General features: G+C 45.5%; 1 non-coding gene across 1 annotated transcript; it reads right to left on the bottom strand.

The window, feature by feature from the left end:
• Positions 1-1,544: 1,544 nt before the first annotated feature.
• Positions 1,545-1,601, bottom strand: MIR411 (microRNA mir-411). The gene has a single exon (NR_129380.1). It is a non-coding gene; the product is annotated as a microRNA mir-411 (primary transcript).
• Between the last annotated feature and the right edge of the window lie 5,059 nt (positions 1,602-6,660).

Raw genomic sequence — 6,660 nt, 5'->3', positions numbered from 1 at the left:
GAAGGCCTTGGAGGCTAGATGCAGTATTGAGAAGAGGCCACCAGGCAATGTCTGCTACAGATGCAGTGGATGCAGTAAAGAGGAACCTTTCAAGGACTCAGAGTAGAGAAGACACCAGAACTAGTGCTATGCCTGATACTTAGTACTGCCTATGAGAAGCCCCCCAAGGTGCATCTATTATTATGGAAAGGGAAACCAAGTACCATGCATTGAAAGTAGAACATATGAAGCATGGTCAATTTCTGCTAAGTACCCAGAAATAGAACTGGTAGTAAAACTGGTGCCTCATCTCCTGAGGGTGACATGGCCTCCCTGGAGAACTTCAAGGCTGAAATTTCATATGGAAAAGAAGTAGACCATCTTACATATGTTGTTAATAAAATACATGCAGTGTGACTGAACCCTCTTCAGGTACCGTGAGGTTGCTGCTGGTGCCAGAACCAGGGTTCTATCTCTGAGACTGAGACTGGCAGGATCCTCATCAAGTTCTCCAAGACTGGACTGGAGAAAGGGAAGAAGTGGGCCATGGACTGTGCTTTTATCTGTGAACATATGCAGTGGGATCAATCAGATCTTCATGGAGGGTCAGTGCAGAGTCCAGATCTGAAGCCTCTTCCCCTGGCTAGACTTGATACAGAAAAAAGATAGACTGTATACATATTGTCAGTGACAAAAATGAGTCAGTGTGTCTTCAAGTACCTGGAGTGACACTGTCTCATGCACCTGGATCTGCCCCTACATGGACATGATATCCTGAGGTTTGCCAAGGATAGCTTTGAGGATTATGAGAGGCAGTTGGTGGAACATCCCTTGTTCATGAGCATTTGCAGCATCAATGACCATTTTCTTCAAGTCCTATGCAGGGATGCAACAGGACACTTTCCTCGAGGTTATCACTGTCCTGAGGGAGCCCTTTGAGGCTGTGCTTGACACTGAGGAGAGGACTGTGTCATAAGCATAAACAGATAAAGCACACCTCTAAGAGCCTACCATTCCACCAAGATCTGTGGCATTGAGAGGACGCTGAGACCCGTGCCTCTTCTCTAACTTCAGGCCCTCTCCAGGTTGGATGAGATGGCTGGGCTGGATACCAAGAAGCGGTTTACCGTCCCACATACATACTCAAAATGTATGTGGGACGGTAAACCATTTCTTCAAGTACCGCACGATGGCATGATGACTGAAGAAGGCTCATGTCCACAAGTTGCCTCAAGGCACCTCTTCAAGGCTGTGCTGGATGCAGAGAAGGCGCAGGTCACGGTGTCTACTAAACGAGAGTTGCGTAGTCAACCAAGTCACTGAATGAGGTGGAACAGTACTGAGACCAGAATCAAGGTCTCCTCCCCAGAGATGGCGAAATTTCCCAAGGCAGAACTTGATACAAGAAGAGCGAGATTATGTCATTTCGCATCATGCAGAAAAAAACATGCCACAGAGAAAACCATCTCTTCAAGTGTCATGGAGGAGCTCCAGCAGAGGTACAGTGGTGCCTTCACAAATTCGGTGTTGTTTCCAGGAGCCTCGGGGATGGATTTGATACTGAGGGTTAGTGGACCGTGTTACATACGTCACAGATAAAGCGTACGCTATACGGTCTACTATCTCTCCAAGTACCACACAGAGACGCCGAGGACAAAGGCTGAGAACACATCCAAAAAGCCTTTCAAGGCTCTGAGCTGGGTGGAATCAGGGCAGTCGAGCACAACACATGCATCATGCGACAAGCACATACAGGCTGGGAGTCTCATCTTCGTGGTCAGGGTTCAATGCCAATGCTGGAACCAGTGACTCATTCTCAAAACTGGTCACTCCTCCAGGGAACCCTCCAAGGCTGAAGTCCCACTGAGCAGAAGTGGGTGATATTATGGCTTCCATCATTCCATAAATACCGATCAAGTGCTTACTGTGTACCAGGCACTGTACGGGTCTGAAGGAATGGGTAGGTGGGTGCAGTGAAAGGGAGGGCATGGCATGTGGTTAACAGAGTGGTATAGGGAAATCAAAATCAGAAACACAGTGGCTGTGTGCAATGAAAAATAAAACCTGCCAAGTTAGATTGAGCAGGTCAACCAAATATTGCCAGGACACATGAGGCCTAGGCCCTACCTATTCATAAGCCCTCATCTTTGACAGAAAAAAATTATGCCATAAGGCAAGACTGATGGCTTCCATCTCTGCGCCAAAGTTGGGAGGATTTCCTGAAGGTTCTCTTGGGTGGGACTGAATTCTGATCAGTAACATGTCATTTTCATGAGCAAAGCAGGTGTTGTTTTGGTCCATCGCCTCCCTAAGGTCAGAATCCCTGTCTCATCCCCAAACTTGGCACTGCCTCTGGAAAATCTGAGACTGAACTTAGTATTGATAAGAAGTGCACATTAGTGCAAACAGAGGAAACTTCAACACAAGGAAGCATCTCTTCAATGCCATGGAGTGGGACAGAGGTAGTATTGAGTCCATGAAGCCCTCCAAAGTTGGCCAGGCTACTGGGAAGTGGTGGATCCTGTCACACGTATCTTTCCTCATTGCATACACCACATGGGCAACCATCTCGTCAATACCAGGGCTGAGGATGGAACTGTTGTCTTTGCCCCTGCATTGTATCACCTCTAGAAAACTCCCCAGAGGGTGCATTTAATGTCCAGGAAATATAGGCCTTGTTACTTGAGTCAGACATCAGCCAAAGGTAACCGGAAATACCATGGAGCAGTGCTGAAGCTAAACCCATAGTTCTTTTCCCTGATGTTGGCAACACCTCCAGGGTGCCCTCCGAGGATGGATTGGATACTGAGAGTTAGTGGACCATGTTACATAGGTCAAAAGTCATAACGCCTACGTTCCATAGTCTACCATCTCTTCAGGAACCATGAAATGGTGCTGACCCTCAGAATCCGAGCCTTTTCTCTGAGGTTGGCGTCACTTCCGGAAAGCTTTTTGTAGCCTCAGTTGGCCCTGGGAAGCAGGCGCATGGTGAACATAAATAATCCCCTCCTCAAATTTGGGGGAGTAGTGTTGATGGGGAAGAGAGGACCTCTACCCTGAAGTAGCATCTCCTCTAGGAAGTCCATGCCAACTCAGAGAGATCCATAAAAGGCAGACCATGCAATGCTGACTATGCTTTGGCCACTGTGGTCAACTATCTCTTAAGTAAAGGCAGTGGTTTGCTCTGTATGGCAGAATGAGACACTTTAAGGGCAGAGCTCATTAAATGAAACAAGGTCATCTCTAGGTAATGACCTACCCAAGTTATGACAGTCCTAATATACAGTCACATACTATATACCTGTCATAGAGTACATACTGCCATATAGTACACCACCCCTGTACACCCAAACACAGAGCTAAAAGGGCAGTGGGCTCCTTTATCTATTGGTCAACATTAGCATCTCTTCCTGGAGGTCTTCCTTGAGCTTCCCCATCCCCTCCCATAGCCTAACTCTCAATAGTACCACTGGACATCAAAGGGATGCATGAGATTGGTTAATCTCCATTGGAAAAGGTAAGGGCAGGCTATTGGGCAACACTGCAGGAGAGTATGGCTGTCCTCCAAGGTCCTGAAGCACAACATACATAGTGTCATCCCTTTGTCACAATGTAGTTGTTGAAGTCCAAACTCCTTAAAATAGTATTCCAGGCTTCAGCCTTCATCCACCATCTTTCTTCCTGTGCTTCCTGTACGTATCGGTAACGCACACTGACAGATGACCCTCCATGCCTCATGAAGTCTCCACACACCCTTGTCCACATCGGCCCTTCAACACAGAGCTCACCTCTGCTTGCATCTCTCTCAAGACTAACCAAACGTCAGTTCTTCCCTTAGTCCTGATATCACCTTGGCCAGCTCAGGGCGTTGTCTCCTGGCCCCCTGCGCAGTAGCCAGCCTAAATGTCCCCTCTAGCCCAATCACAATTCTCATGTAGTCAGTCGCAGAAATAAACTTGTGTTTCTTAAATATCTATGGGAATGTGCAGTTAGAGTGGTATAAAATATTTGCTTTCCTTTAGCTTCCTCGCGTACAAGAGGACACTCATGTTAAAATCATTATTGAGTTGAATGTTATCTTCTAGAATTTAAACAGAAAGGCTGGACCACAACAGAAGATAAAGTACATGAGACTGAACTAGCGAAATAAAATTTTAGGACTTTTGACTAAAACATTACTGATCTTCTTCTATGCTTTATTTTCCAGAGTTAAGGATTTCTGTCTTCTCTTGAGTTGTCATCAGGTCCATGCATGTACTATTTGAACAGAATGCTAACCTGTTTCCTGGCTTTAAGTCCTAAGCAAAGTTCTCTTAACATTTTTTCAATTTTGACTTATTAAAGCTGAAACTGCCTTTCTTGAAATTAAATATATATATTAAAATACCTATTTAATGAGCACATTAAGCTATATAGCCTCAGCTAGGTGATACTTCACAGTATATTCATTCTACTCACAGAGTTTCATACCAAAAGTAAACCATGTGTTATGTGTGTGTATATGTCCATTTATATATATATCAGCTGACTTACTATTGAAAGTAGTTAATTAAGATATTTTGTGAATAAATAAAATGTGGAGGGGAGGAAGGAATGGAAAGCAACTGCAGACATCAGAGACAGTGTGGGAGGAGGGTGGGAGATGGCAGAGAGTGAGAAATAGGGGGAGGCAAAGAAAAAGAATATATATATATGAAACAAGAAATGGAAAATTATTTGTTGATGATAACATGTATGATTAACCCACTATATAGTGTACTCTGGATGGGAAATCACATTTTGTATGCTGTGATGATGATCAGTGAATGAATGTAAAATTAATTAATTAATTAATTAATTAAAATGAAAAATAATTATTGTAAGGTATTGCGTTCAAAAGTAAAAAGGATTACTGTTGTAAATGAGCAGAAAACATTCAACAAGACCTCACTAATCAAGAAAAGCTCCTCAGAAGGCTAGAGTAGAGGATAAAGGGTGAGGGGATGAGGCCAAGAATACAAGCAATTACAGGAGACAATACAGGGTGGAAATAGGAGGCTGAATGGAGCATGGGCCAATGGACCATGGACCAATGGAGCATGGAACAGATGGAACATGGTAACCAAGGGAGTATCTAGGTGAATGGAGTATAAAGAGCCAGGAATCTGCCATAAATAGATCTGAGAAACTGGGCAAGGGCCAGATCATGCAGGCCCTCACCAGAAGTTAAATATTTTAGACTTTATACTCAGGCCAAGGATAAGCCATTATTAACTGATGAGGACGTAGTAAGTTTCACATTTTTATAAGACTTCTTTTGCTAATGTAAAAAAGAAAGTGTTGTCGTGGGCAAGAATGGGCTCAAAAAGAGCAAGAATCTAAAAGAGAGAATGGCACCCTGGATGGGAGTCATGGAAATGAGGAAAGTGGAGGTTTGAGAATTTTTTTTTTTTTTTTAAAGAGCCCAAGAGATCTGGCAACATCCCAGACGTAGGGAAGGAATGGTGAGCAGTGAGGAGATGTCCAGAATCCTTGCAAGTGTCTGACACAGAAGCTGGCAAAGGGGCCACTGGTCTGACCTGGGAAACACTAGGTAGGTGACGACTTGAGGAGAAGGAGTTGAGTTCTCCATGTGCTGCAGCTGCAGTGAGAAAGTCTACTAGAGAGGCTCAGGAGGCCATGCGGAAGAGGTCATTGGTGAGTGATGGGATCAGAAGCAAGGCATGGGAAGGCCACCAAGAGGTGGCAACTGGGGAAAGGTAGCTAATGTAGACTGGAGATTTTCAAGTTTAAAGGCACTACAGCCTTTAAACTTCTGGTCAGAGTGACCAGAAGGCTTGAGACAGCAGGAGAAGCTGAGAAGGGTGGTGTAAGGTTCCTGAAGAGCTGAGGGATTCAGCTCACCTTGGAGAAAGGCATGCCATTGCTTCCCCCACTGGTGATCAGGAAAGGAGAAGCACCAGGGGTGAGGCTGAGGTGAGTGGCTTGAACATTTGATGGCTTTTATTTTCTCTGCAACTGTCACTGGAGAGGTGGTCACTCAGATCTCCCCCAGGTATTGGGACTCCTCTGGCACAGGAAGGTGCCACTCTGGCTTCAGCTTTCCATCCCTGGTGTCCAGCACAGGGCATGCATGCCTTGGAGCAGTGAAGAATGAGGAATAAGAAACCCCAATGTCAGAGATACACCTAAAAGCCATCCTCTCCACACATGGATGCCCAGCACAGGCCTGAACAGTTCTTTCTGACCTCCATGGCTAGTGCTTGGCTGATGGCCCTTCTCACTTGCCCAGGCCCCAATCATGGCTATACTTCTTCACCTGTCCATCCTCCCAAAGGCATACAGGCTCACCCACTCATCCATGACTCCTGTTCCTTGAGAATCACATGTCCATTTACTCCTCAGCCACTTGTCCTCTCACTGATGTGCCCATGAGTTCTCTCAGATACTTAGTCACTGAGTGCACATTTTCCAGCATCGCCCTGTGCAGAGGGCCAGGCTGACACAGGGCCTCTGCCTTCCAAGAACTCACAGTATAGACGGGAGAAAGACAGATTCTCTACACACAAACTGACAGGTAATCATGGAAGTGCACAAAGCGGTTGAACTTAAGGTCAATGCCATCTGTAGTCCAGAAACACCAGAGAGTCCTGGCTTCTACAGTGAAGGCCAGGCCACAGAGGCAAGAAAGGCCACTGATGC

Source organism: Tupaia chinensis, unplaced genomic scaffold (assembly GCF_000334495.1).
Source record: "Tupaia chinensis unplaced genomic scaffold, TupChi_1.0 Scaffold000671_1, whole genome shotgun sequence".
Classification (NCBI taxonomy): Eukaryota; Metazoa; Chordata; class Mammalia; order Scandentia; family Tupaiidae; genus Tupaia; species Tupaia belangeri.
Note: the sequence above shows the minus strand (reverse complement) of the source record. Positions and strands in the feature narration are given on the sequence as shown.